Below are 14,619 nucleotides of genomic sequence, written 5' to 3'. Positions count from 1 at the left end.
ATTTGAATATTTTAAATATTTATCAAAAAGAACAGGTATCATTTATAATGATAAGCAGTCACAACACTAACCAATATTTACAAACTATTATTTATGGATGAATCATATTTTTGGTAAATAAAGATACTTTTGCAACTTCCTTTCATGCTTATATTCCTATTTACCTCCTTCACTTGTTGTATTTCTATATCTAAGGTTTCAAGAAAGTTGGTCAGGAGTAGACACCCTTATTTTTAGTGGATATTCTTGAGTTCTTCTATTTATGGTGGTGCTGACTGTGTGCTTCCTAATGGAAAATATACAGAATTGTCATTTACCCAGCTACACGTGAACCCTGGAATCTACATGAATAACTGGACAGGCAAGGCCCATCATTGCCCATTGGTGCAATCATGGCAAAATATGGCATCCCTTACTTCGTGCCCTGTCTTTCTGTTGGAGGTGGGCTCTACAAGTTCCCTTTCCCTTCTTTAGGGCATTTTATCTAAGTTCCCTCCATTTGAGTCATAAGAGTCTCTCACCTGCCAGGTCTCTAGTACATTCTGGAGGGTTCCCTCACCTCATGCCTCCCAAGATTGCTTGTTTCCATTCTTCTGCTGACCCTCAGGACTTCCGTCCTTTTTCCCCACCCAATATCTGACCAGGTTCTCCTCTCCCTCTCCTGATCCACTTTCCCAACCAAGTCTTCCTCCCCCTTCTGTAGTTACTTTCTTCTCCCTCCTAAGTGCTATTGGGGTGTCCTCGCTTGGGCCCTTCATCTTGTTAACTTTTTCAGTTCTGTGGACTGTATCCTGAGTATACTGTACTTTTTTTTTTTTTTTTTTTTTTGGCTAATATCCACATATTGGTGAGTACATGCCAGAGCTGTCCTTTTGGGCCTGAGTTACCTTACTCAAGATGTCTATTAGTTTGTAAATAAGATGCACTAGCTACAGTAATGTTCAGAGCCCCCTAAATAAGTGAAAGCAATGATCAGTGCTATCAAGACCTAGAAAGGCTTCTGTGGGTAAAGAGGCAACGAGCTATTTATTGCATCTGACGGTCATTGCATGCAGAATGCTTTGTTCAAGCTTTCGATTTAGTGGATGACTATATGTCATTGTCTTGTACATTCAGTAACAGATAAGGGAAGAAGCAAAACCTCCATGAGTACTGTACAAACATATGGACGTGAGTTTAGATTTGCAGACTCCCTCACAAAACCGGTGATTAGTAGCATAAACTAGTACTGTCAGTTTTCAGTGGTGAGGTGAGCAGTATGCGGGGGGGGGGGGGGCCTTCTGTTGATCTCCAAATGAGAGACCTCATTTCATAAAGTATGGTGTAGAACAAAAATATGAAGACAAAAGCATTAATTTCTAGCATCTACCCCCACACCCACATATACCACAGAAGGAAGAAGAAGGAAGGTGGAAGGGAGAAATGGAGGAAAAACAAGAATAGAGATAATAGAAAGAACCAAGTAGAAAACTGTTCATTAAAACAGAAGAGAGGCCAGTCTTGGCAAAGAGAAATTTCAAAGAAATAAAATATCGTAATAAAAGAAGAAAAACATAGCATATCTTTTGTTTCTATGGGGCCTGTTGGTAAGAGAGAGTGGATGTGGGAATGTAAGCTAGAACAAACATTAGTGATGTGCGTGAGCTCTGTCTTGAACTGTGCTCTCAGGATGCTCTGGGAGTGCAATGCTGCAACCATATTTGCAGTATAGGAAGTTTGTTTTGGCAGTGTGGAGGTTCATTTCAAGAGCCATGTTGGAGGAAATGAGACAAGTTGGGAGGCTGACCCAGTCATCCAGGTGGGAAATGATACAAGCTTGAACTTGAATCATTTATGATATGAATAAAATGAATATACAATATATGTTCATTTCCCCATTTTTTAATATGTGCCCTATTTTCAATTGGTGTGATAAAACATCATAACCAAAAACATCTTGGGAGAGATTTGGTTTGTTTCACCTTACACTTACAGATGGCAGTCTATTAAAGAAAGAAGTCAGGGCAGAAACTCAAACAGGCAAGAACCTGGAGGCTGGAACTGAAGTAGGCATCTTGAAGAAATTCTTGCTTCCTGGTTTGTTCCTTATTGTTTCTTAGTCTGCTTCTTTTACACCTCAGAATCTCATATAGAGAGTGACACCGATCACCTGGGCTGGGAGAACATACATAGATGATTGATCAAGGAAATGCCTTCCAAAGTAGGTAATCTGGATTGAGATGTTGTTTCAATTGAGTTTCTTCTTCCAAGATAACCCTAACACTCACACACATGCAAGGCTAAAGAAATAAAGCAATGCTAATTCAACAGTAAGAACAGATAATTTGTCTCCAAGACACAGGTACTGGCTGTAAATGTGGATTGAGGAAACAAAAAATGCTGAAAAATATCCAGATGCAGATGTCATTAATAATTTCTAAGACAAAGGAAATAGCACCTCACCCCACTTCCTTCCTATATCAACTCTTAACAGTTCAGAAGTCCACTTTGTCTCCTTGATATACTAAAGAATCCTCAGGATTTGAGATTAATACTAAGCTAGTCTTGGGTAATCTCTTCCCTAATAGGCAAGTGATTTAAGAATAGGGGCTAATTCAGGTTATTGGAATTTAGCATTGTTTGCCTATAAGGATTCTGTGCAGAAATGGATACATGAGTGTAGCTGATTTTCTTCCTTTTATTTCTGCCTTCTGCAATATATTTCAAAGATATCTGGAATCTGCAATAAAGAAATAAATGGTAATATGTATTCAGGGCATAGATTATTAGCTAGGAATGGTACTTTACCAATGTAGAGAATGAACCAGCTCTACAGAAGAGTTAGATTCTCCCTAAGAATTAGCAGTAGTCTTGACTGTGCCAGTCTTAGAGGAGTAATGAAATAATTAGAGGACCGGGCATGGGAGGAAGAGAGAAAACCAAGGGTCACACACACATGAAAAACACTGAGTAGATGGATGAATGTTTTCCTTGTTTCTTTCCTTGTCATTATCTCCTTATAATCTTTCTCATTATAATAAAAACACAAGACATACAGATAGAACACAAATACTACACCTCCTGAAAAGGAGCCATTCTATTCAAAAATATTCTCTAAATGTCAACCAAGGTCAAGTGAGGTCCACTACTTTCCTGATACTTCTTGGGAGGGAAATGTATCAGACATTCCTACTAGTTTTGGGGGAAGCTTTAAGCTTTTATTTCTAAAAGAATATGAAAGCTGTAGTATCTAAATTTCCAACCAAAGTTCACTCTTGCTGGAGTACATGGTGTGATTTTGTTTATTTATTATAATCATATACATCCTTAGTCCACTGCCCTGTGTAACTCAGGAAGTGGAAAATCTTCTGTCCTTGGACACATTTGTGTCTCCCAGAATCATCAGGACAGAAAAAATTGAAAAATTCAAGATATTGAAGTCCAAACTACAAAGAGATATAAAAGAATATGCAGGCATTAGAAAACTCAGTGCCAGGTGCTGAAAGCAAGAGGGGGACAAAAATCTATTACAGCAAAATAATAAAGTCTTTTCTTAAAGTTTAAGGGGAAAATCATCTTGTTTTGTGAAAAGATGGCGAGACATGTTCATTGATCTTTTTAAGAGACAACAAAAAAAAAATTGGCCGTCAACTGAATAAAAGAAAATGAAGTTCCATTAATACAATCTGTCGAAAGACAACTCAGATAAATTGATCAATGCAGAAGAAATCATTTCTAACCTTTCCCCCTATTTGGGGAGGATGTTTTTTTCAAGAAAATAAACAACATGCATCATCAGCTTAAAGTGATGTTTAGATGGCCTTTCCTGCAATAATGGAAATGGAGCATTTCTGGAACTAAGCATGTGATGCATTTTTTGGTAGTATCAGACTGAGAATATCAATACATCTGAATAGATTTTGACACAATTTTTGGTGACTGTGTGTTGTAGTTTCTTCCTTAATTTGTTATTTAGAGAAAAGTATAAACCGCAGTGTGGCTCCATTACTATGTCTAGAATCAACCATTAAGGAGATTGATTGAGAAGATAATCACATTACTTATAAGCCTACGCATAAAACTTTTTAAAAGTTTGATATTTGTTGTTTTTTATTATGTGTATGTGTGTCTGTGTGTGTATAAGTGGGTGGGCCATATGCCCAAGGTATCCAGAGGCTTTTCATCATTAGGATATGGAGTTATGAACTAGCTAAACTTTGCTTTGGGAAGCAAAGTCATGGCCTCTGGCAGGACAGTATGTGTTCTTCCCTAGTGAGCCATCGCTCCAGCTTTCTATACTAATACCTTCCAATGATCTCTTTTACTAGTTTGAAAAACAAAATAAAGTGAAATAATTTTATAGGCATCTCAGTGCAAACTAAAATGAAATGTAAAAAGGTAATTACCACATATCTCTCAATTTAAATAAGCTACAGATGTGGGGACATGGTATGTAGTAGGGCATTTGTCATTTTTGAAATTGCAAGTTTGATCCTGATTACAAAAACAAAAACAAGTAAGGGAGTAGGCAAGAAAAAAGAGAGAAATAAGCCAGAAAAATCTAATAAAATCACCCTTTTGTATTAGGTGTGTCTTAGGTATGATTTGGGGTGTGAGTTTTTAAGTTTGTCAATGTGCTGGGGCCAGGGTTTCAGATGCATGAATCCTTCACCGTCTTGCTTTTGATTTATTTTTCTTAAAGACATACTTGAAAAATGGAGTCACAGACAGCTCTGTAAAATTATTAGGATAACATATATAAGCATGCATTTGTGTGTATATGTGTGTGTAGGTGTGTGTGTGTGTGTATTTAGGGGTCTAATACCTTATGATATTTGTTTTGTTTCCTACACAGAAGTGATTATGTGTAATTTATTGTGAATTACAAATTTTAGATAGTTCAATTATTTTATATATATATATATATATACCTATTGTTTGTTATTTACATGAGTGACTCCTTTAAAAACTGTTTATCTCAAAATATGAATTTGTTATAATTATATTCACAAAATGACAAAATGATATCTCAGTATGTAAATCAGATATTTACTGACAAGTTTTCAAGCCTCCAGGTACTGAAACATTTCCTAAATTCTTTTACAAAATGAAATTTATGCAATATATTTTGATCAAGGTTTCTCCTCCCCAAACTCTTTTGAGATCCTCTTCATTTTTTATTCACTCAACTTCATGCTCTTTCTTTCTCTGCCTCTTGAGAAAACAAGTAGGCAAACAACAACAAAACCAAAGAATAAAATGCAGAAACAAAGACAACAAACAAGAAACACACACACACACTCATACACACACAGCCAGAATTTCCAAAAACATAAAGCACAAGAAAAATAAATGTCCAAAAGAAGAATGATACAAAATCCCTGGGAGGAAAAGGGGAAGGGTACAGGGAGAAGGGACTATGAACTGGTATTTAGTGGGGGGAAAGGACTGAAGCCAGATGACCAGCAGAAAGAATGAAAACAGGTGACCTTGGTAGGTAGGTAGGAGGACCCCCCATAATGTACCAGAGACCTGGGAGGTGAGAGACCCTCAGGACCCAAAGTGGGGGGGGGGGTAAATGAAATGCCCTAGAGAAGAGAGAGGAAACTGCAGAGCCCACTTCCAGCAGAAAGACAGCATCATGTGAGGGATGGGGTTGCCATCCCACAGTCAAAATTTTGACTTATAATTGCTCCTGTCTGAAAGAAATGCAGGGATATAAATGGAGAAGAGCCTGAGGAAAAGAAAATCCAGTGTCAGGCCCAAAGGCGATCCAGCTCAAGGGTAGGGCCTCAAGGCCTGACACTATTTCTGAGGCTATGGAGCACTCACAAAAATAGACTTCTGAAAGACCCAAAAAGCAGCTGCAAGAGTCAGATGCACCCAACTAATCAACAGAAACTACTGACCCTGTAGTTGACTTAGGGGAAAGCTGGAGGAAGCTGAGGAGGAAGGTGTCCCTGTAAGAGAACCAACAGTCTCAATTAACCTGGACCCCTGTGATCTCTCAGATACTGTATCACCATCTGGGCACTACACACCAGCTGATATGAGGCCCCCAACGCATATACAGCAGAGGAAGCTCAGGTCGGGGTTTATTAAGAGAAGATGTACCTAACCTTCAGGAGACTGGAGGCCTCAGAAAGTTTAGAGGTCTGGTGGAGTGGGTAGGGTGGGGTCATCCTCGAGGAGACAGAGGGTGCAGGGAGGAGGTAAGGGATGTGGAACAGTCAGAGAGTAGACCTGGAAGGGAATAAAATCTTGACTGTATAAAAAAGGTGACAAATGAGCTTGCTCCTGTTGGCCATTTCTTAACACACAGTTCTTCTAAGTAATTAACATTTGCTGTAGAATGCATGATTCTTTAAGCACAGGGTTAGCTTCCATATTTTATAAGCGTGTCTGTCATTATTTATGTTGAACCCACCCTAGTAAATGCACAAAACGTTTTTTTTGGGGAAGCCTTTATTCCAACTGAAACCTTGTCCTGTATTGGTTTCCTACTACTGTGATACACACCATGACACAAACCTTGGAAAGGAAACTATTTATTTCATGCTGCAGGTCACAGTGCATCATGGAGAGGAGCCTAGACAGGAATCTGAGGCAGTATCCTGAACATAGGAACTAAACCAGAGGCTGTGGAGGGGATGTTGCATATTGACTTGTTCCTTTCTTAAACTACCAGGACCTCCTGCCAAAAGAAAACTCCAATGCTGAACTCCCCCAACCACCATTATACATAAAGAAAATGCCCCAGAGTCCCTTTTATTTCAGTTGAGATTACTCCTCCTCAGATAATACTAGCTTATTTCAAGTTGAATGAACAAATGAATGAATTAATTAATGAGCCAACATATTTTAACAATTACAACCAAAAACGTATCAGGGAACCCACACAAGAGCAGGACAAAGGCCATCTGAGAGTCTTAGTAGATAACATCACCTCAGATATGATCCTTTAGCTCTAATGGAATTCCTTTTCTGGAAAATACCCCAGTATCTAGACAGGTGCACACATGTGTTGTGGGCTGGGTGGTAAATTCAGCACACTCAATCTTTTAAACAAGAACAAATGACTCTGGAAAGTAAAGGGAGATTTTTAGGAAGACTAGTTGGGGTTGGAGTTACCTAAAGAACAACATAAACTATTTTGGTAGCAACCTCCAATGTGCATTTTAATTTTTTTTAAATGTTTCCAGAATGCTTTCTCTACTTCCTCTTTCTCCTCTTCTCCCTCTTCTTCCTCATATTTCTTATCTGTTGGTTTTATTTAGTACTGTGAGGAGAAATGGAGTCATAAAAATGTAAAGATTCATAGAAAAGTAAGAAAGCAACAATTACAGTAATTCCCAAGAACTCCCTTAATTATATCCCAAAAAACTGAAGAGAGAACCTATTCAAAGAAGCATTTCTTTCAGCCTAGCTGATCCAAACATAGTTTGAGCAATGTTTCAGTTCAAAAAGTTCATAACGCTATAGAAGGAGAACTTTAGCTTCTGTATCCCAAAAGTCCCAAGCATCATAAGGTCCCTTCAGATTTCTGTTTTCTTTTCCTCATGAACCTGCTGTCCATCTAGGGAAGAACAAGGACTGTTTTGCTCAGTTCTGAAAGGTGAGAATGTAAAATTGTTTTCATTTCTTCCCTATGAGTGAGAATTTCAGTCAATGCAATTGAAGTTTTTAGGAAATAAATTAGAGGAACAACTTCTCTGAGGAAAACTGCTGGACATAAAGAATTTCAGGATTGTTCAGTGTAGATCATAGAATCAATTCACCCCTGGCTTGTATCTGGCCTACTTTACAGACCACAACTCACGCTCTGCCTGTCATAGCCTCTCTCTGCTCCAGAGTACACCTTCAAGGCTGTACTGTGAAAATATTGAAAAGACATTCCATAAAAACAGAACACATGTTTATTCTTCATCATTGTTTGTAGATTTGGTTCTCAAACTCTAATAATAAATTCCAATCATAAATGGATACATAAAGATCTCTGTAATTTACTACATTTTTTTTATTTATTGTGGTTTCAGGGGTGGGATTCTAAATTTATATATCTGTTACATCTCAGGTAAATTTGTAGCACTTAGGAGAAAACCTATTAGTATAAACATAATGATTAAAGTTCCATGAGTGTGCGTGTTCTAATACTGGAAGTCCTAGCCAGAGCAATCAGACAGAAAAGAAAATCAAAGGGAGACAAATTGGAAAGGAAGAAGCCAAATATCACTATTTGCAGATGATATGATAGAATACTTAAGTAGCCCCCAATCATTTCACCAGAGAACTTCTACAAATGAAAAATAACTTCAGAAAAGTGACTGGATATAAAATTAACTCAAGCAAATCAGTAACCTCCCTCTATTCAAAGGATAAACAGACCGAGAAAGATATTAGTGAATCAACACCCTTCACAAGAGTCAGTAACAAATAATATAAAATATCTTGGTGTGACCCAAACCAAACAAGTGAAAACTCTGTATGACAAGAACATAAACTGCCTCACCTGGAGATCCATCCCATATACAGCCATTAAAAACCCAAGCACTATTGCTGATGCCAAGAAGTGCTTACTGGCAAGAGCATGATGTGGATGCCTCCTCAGAGGCAGATAGAGATGAGGATGTTTGCAGCTAACCATCAGACTGAACTTGGGAACCCCCAATGAAGACGCTAAAGAAAGGACTGGAGGAGCTGAAAGGCTTTCTAACCTCATGGGAAAAACAACATTATCAACCAAACAAAACATTTCACAGCTTTCAGAGAGGAAATCACCAACCAATGAGTACTCATGGTGAGACCCACGGCTCAATTTGCATATGTAGTAGAGAATAGCATTCTCTGGCATTAATGGGATGAAAGGCATTTGGTCCAGTGAAGGCTCATTTCCCCACTATAAGGGAATGCCAATACACTGAGGTGGGAGAGGATTGTTGGAAGAAGGAGCACCTTCATCAAGGCACAGGAATGGAAAGAAGGTATGGGAGTGAGGGGCCAAAAAAATTGAAATGTAAAGACAGAGAATATCCAATAAAAAAGGAAAAAAATAAAAGAGATTGATATTTAAAAAAAGAAGCTGTGGGCTGCAGAAGATTTAAGTAGAAAACAATGTAAGTCAAAATATAGCATAGGGAAGGGAGGATTTTGAATACCTCATAGGCATTCACCTCAGGTACTTTGAGAGGAGCCAGAATCTGACTGCAAGACTTGATATTCATAGATTCCATTCAAATTCCATAGAAATGATCATCCCATTCTATACACAACATCTATGATTTAAACAGAGGCCAATCTAGGTTCATAGAAGTTATTAATTTGCTCAAGAAGTGAGAGAATAAAAGATTACCAGTTTGAACACAGACCAAAGATTATAAAGATGTGTCCTTACTTAGATAAGTATAGACATATACTCACATTCATTTATACATGTAAAAATGGGAGATATACTTTCACATGCATGTATATATGTGTTTAAGGAACTATTTGAAAAGGATTAGAAATGTTGTTTTGTTGGAGGAAATGTGTCACTGGGGGTGAGCTCTGAGATTTGAAAAGCCCATGAAAGGCTTAGTGTCTTCTTCCTGTTGCCTGAAGGCTTGGATGTAAAACTCTAATATTACCAGCACCATACCTACCTACATGCCATGCTCTCTACCAGGATGATTATAGACTAAACCTCTGAAACTGTAAGTGAGCAATAGTTAAATCCTTTTATAGAAAAGTTTCCATGGTCATAGTTTCTTTTTACAGCAATAAAACTAAGACTCCAAGAATTATATATATCTATATATCTATATCTATATCTATATCTATATCTATATCTATATCTATATCTATATCTATATCTATATCTATATCTATATCTATATAGATATAGATATCTATATCTATATCTATATATGTATATATATGTATATATGTGTGTATATATATATATGTATATATATATATATATATACCTAAAATGTAGGTGTAACATGAATGCATAAAATACCTGAATATAATTATGTATGTTATCACTATAAAAGCTAACATCTTGAAATCACAAGAGAGTTCATCTGCAAAATGCATTTGCTATCAAGTCTGACAATCTGAGCTTAATTATCAGAGTGGAAAAGTGGAAAAAGAAAACCAAATACCCACAAAAAATGACAGACTTGCCAGACCTACAGAAGCACAGTACCTGGCCAAAGTAGGTCCAAGCAATTCCTCAAGCAATATTATCAATGTAGCCCTTGGATGCATCTCAGGAGTTGAGGGTGTGCTCATATTTAGAAATACTTCAATAGTTAGCATAGCCAGATATGAACAATCTAACTGAACTCTCAAGGCCCAGTCATCTGAAGGGAAATCACGCCTAGTCCTGAAAGACTAACCAGGTTCTTGGGATTACTGAAATCATGGAACTTCAAAAAGATCAATTACAACCACTTTGATAGACCAGCATAATACATTACTACATTCTAAATCATTACCTTATAAAATTGGGTAAGCATAGCTACCAGTGCTCATCAAAGAACCCTATCTCATTACAGCAAATGGAGAAAAACAGAGAGCGTAGGAAACATGAGGCACAAGGCAGAAATCTGTAAGTTTGACCCAGCAGATACATTTATAGAACAGCTCCTGCATCTATGGCTCATGAAACAGTGCAGAAGAGGGGCAGCAAGGTTATAAGACCCAGAATACAAGAATTTCACTGTGAAATAGTCAATTTTAGAAATTGTATAAAAACCAGAACTAAGGCAATATGAATAGATATACTAAATTTAAAAGGGAATATTTTGTGGACTCCCATCTCCAGACAATGAACTATTTGCAACTAATGACTTCTAGGAGAAGGAAAATAATCCTCTCTTAGAGTAATCTCCCTTATTAGTTATCTAATGCAGAATGGTCAGCCTGAGATCATATATATACCAGCAATAAAAAATAATCAGTAGAAGATAATAAATTATTATCAAAAAATGTGTGCATTAAAAAAAAGCTCTCTTGCTCTTGCTCTCTTGTAACGTTGCTCTCCCCCCATCCCTGCTCTCCCCCTTCCCTTTCCCCCTCACTCTCCATGTGCTCATGCCCAGCCTCTACTCCTCTTCCTCTCTTCTCTCTCTCTTTCTCTGACTCTACTACCCTCTTAACTCCCCCATGACCTACATAAAATCTATTCTGTACTGAAAGAAAGAAAGAAAGAAAGAAAGAAAGAAAGAAAGAAAGAAAGAAAGAAAGAAAGAAAGAAAGAAAGAAAAAGAAAGCAAAAGAAATACAAGAAAGAATCAGGTGGGACAAGGGATGGGAGATGGGGTTGAGAGGGAAGGGAGAAAAGAGAAAGCTAATACTAAAGATCATTTGAGGGCCTGTATAGAATCTAGTACAGGGGAAACTTCCCATAGTATATGAAAGTGATACTAACAAAGTCTCCAAATAATGAGGGAGACTGAATCCCAGCTAGCCATCTCTTATCACCAGGTGAAGCTTCCAACACTGTGACTGAGTTTCATCCAATTGAGGTATGAGTTAAATGGTTCCATGCAAAACCCCAACAACTCAGGTTGTTGCCAAGTCAAACAGACAACAAGGCCCCATTACTAGCTTCATGAGCCCCAGCCCTTAACTGAGGATCTCTGGGAAGATGAAGGCTTCTGCAAGAACAGTAGGTTTTCGTTAAGTGTGTAATGCCTGATATTTTCATTGTGATCCCTTGGATGTAACTACACTTAAAAGTACACAGATAGGACAAAATGAAGTCAATAAGTAGGTAAATGAAAAAATAAGATGTGAAATTGAGGTGGGCGTAGGGAGGCAGGAATGTAACTGGAGGAAGCTGAGGGTAACATTTGCAGTGAATGTGGTCAAATTACATAGAATTCTCAAAGAATTAAAAAATAAATATTTAATAACAATGATAGAAGTGGGTAATAGTTCTGTAGCAAGTTTGAAACCTGGCAAGAAAAAGGTTCACTGGGTCTTAAATTTCAAGTATTATCTACTGGCTTGATACTGTCTTCAAAGTCAACAGGAACATCATTCCCAGAACTGTAGATGTTCATGCTCCACAAAAAACTTGGGAGCTGTATCTCCACAAATCATTGTGGTCATATACTGCTCCCAAGAATCTATAATGAAACAAGCTGGAGACACTTGTAATCTCTAAATTCACTACTGTGTGAAAAATGATCCCCCTGAAGAAGAGAACATTTTATAGCCAAATAACTGTATCTCCCTATATTGTCAATTTTATAAATGTACGAAGCCTTTCTTCTTTCCGTGTCCCCTCCAACTCTGAAATCAGTTGCTGGTTGTCATGTTATCTCAGAGCACTTCACCCATGTATAGAATGTCAACCTTTCAGTGTTGAACACATATGCTTTCTTGTTTATGGAAATACAAGGAGGCTCAGATTTACCCCCAAATTGTATGTTTCAGACTCTTTTTTGTTTATTAATCTCTTGTTTTGATTTTTCTCTTCTATTTAACTGTAAACAGTCAGAAAGTACCAAGATTTTGATTACAAATCATCTCAGTTAAACCTTAATGCTTATTTTCTACTTTCTATACAACAGAATATTTTTCTACTAATTTCTTTATCAATTTATATTAAAGATCACTTCCACCAAAGTTTATAACTTGATTTGAATCTACTTAAAGTCACTTAAGGATCCTGCTTCACATTCTTATTTCTAGCTTACAACTAAATTATTTTCAATTGTCCCAAATATGACTCTTTAACTTCATCTGATTTTATAAATTGAGTAAGACAGTTATTAGCTACCCAGATATTTTTCTACAAAATATACTAAATATTGTTATTTATTATTCTCTGCAGGCCATGTCCCTTGTTTTCATTTGACTACAATGGTTGATTTGCACTTGACTTCTGACACTTAAATCAAAACACCTGTCCACTGTTAATTTGAGATACTTTTTCATTTTTTGCTAACAATGAATACAATTGTACAGTGGACTTACCTATCTGTAGCCTCTGACCCACAAAAAGTAACTAAGTAACTCTTCATTCAGTGTTGAAAGTGAATATTATGTTAGATTATCGTTTTCCCCTTAGTTCTTCTGTCATTATTGCTTCTAGTATTTATGGACCCATTTTCAGAACATACACACTTGTAGTTTGGGATGTATCAGATGAGTTGACTATTTTATACTATAAAACTTCCATTTTTATTCATAGTAAAATTTCATTTTATAGTTTTTATATAGATTAACCACTTAAATTCTTATGTGGATGAAGTTTGCAAACTGTTTCATTTTGTCTGTGTCTTAGTCTATAAATTTGTGTAGCTACAATGCTTATCTTTTGATTGAAGTGTTTAATTCATTTATATCTATTAGTATTAACAGTTTTGCTATATGCTATATATGTATAAAACAATTTGTAAAACAATTTAAACAATTGTATTGTTTAGACTGTAACACATAGAAATATTCACTTGACAATAAGAGAAAAGAGGGATTTCTTCCTTACTTTTTTTGTTTTCTCTTCAAATAAAGAATATTATCTATTGAAACATTTAAATATATTATTGTTTTTAATGATCCTTCTAGTTCTTCTTCAGTGGTTGACCTAACAATTGTAGTAATCATCTGAACTTGTAAGTTACTTCAAATTAATACTGACATAGCTCTAGCATGATATCAAAAGCTTTGTCCTGTTTAACTCAATCCCCTTCTGGATGTTTTATATGATTGCTGTTATGCAAAGTATTCCTTCAGGGGCCAGCAAAATGGATCAGCTATGTACCTACAATTATTCCTTTATATATTACAATCCCCTAATGACATTTTGAAAGTAATTACCATCACACTTTTTCTTAGTTACTTTTCTATTTCTGTGATAATACACCATGACCAAGGCAACATAAGACATGGGTTATGTATGCCTTATATTTTTAAAAAGTTAGGGTTTATGGTTATACAGGGGGAAGAATACCAGCAAACCAGCAGGCATGATGTTAGAGCAGTAGCCGAGGGGGGGAACATCTTGTAAACATAATCAGAAGGCAGAAATAGCTAACTGAGGATGGCATGGACATTTGAAATCACAAAGCATGATTCCAGTTATCCATCTTCAACAAGGCCACCTTCTATTGCTTTCCTAACAGTCCCACCAACTAGAGAACAAAATTTCAAATATATGAGCTCTTGGGGCGATTTTCATTCTACCTACCACATACCGTTTTAAAAACAGCTAAAGAAGCTGCACATCTATAGATTTAGATATAGTAATTTACCATGTATTCTTCCTTGTTGCCTTCAATTTTTCTTGTCTCTTTGCGTCACAATCTGGTGCAGTATTCTCATTCCAATAGAAATTTCTGAGTACTCCCTCCCTCTTTTCTCTTATTGTCAAGTGCATTACATTTCTATATATTACAGTCTAAACAATACAATTGTTTAAATGGTTTTACAAATTGATTTTTAAATTAGTTAAGAGAAGAAAGAAGAAATGCACAATTATCTCATCTTGTAATTGCCTACATAATTATGCATTTGAGAGCTCTGTGTAGTCTGTGTATTTGAGTTACTGACTGGCATAAGTTGCTTTCACGCTGGAGAACATTCTTAGTATTCTAGTAAGACAATTCTGGCAGAAGCTATTATCTTGGGTTCTGTTTAGCAAGTGGC

This window comes from Micromys minutus, assembly GCF_963924665.1.
Source record: "Micromys minutus genome assembly, chromosome: 3".
NCBI lineage: Eukaryota > Metazoa > Chordata > Mammalia > Rodentia > Muridae > Micromys > Micromys minutus.
The sequence above is the reverse complement of the archived record's forward strand: the minus strand, read 5'-3'. Positions refer to the sequence as shown.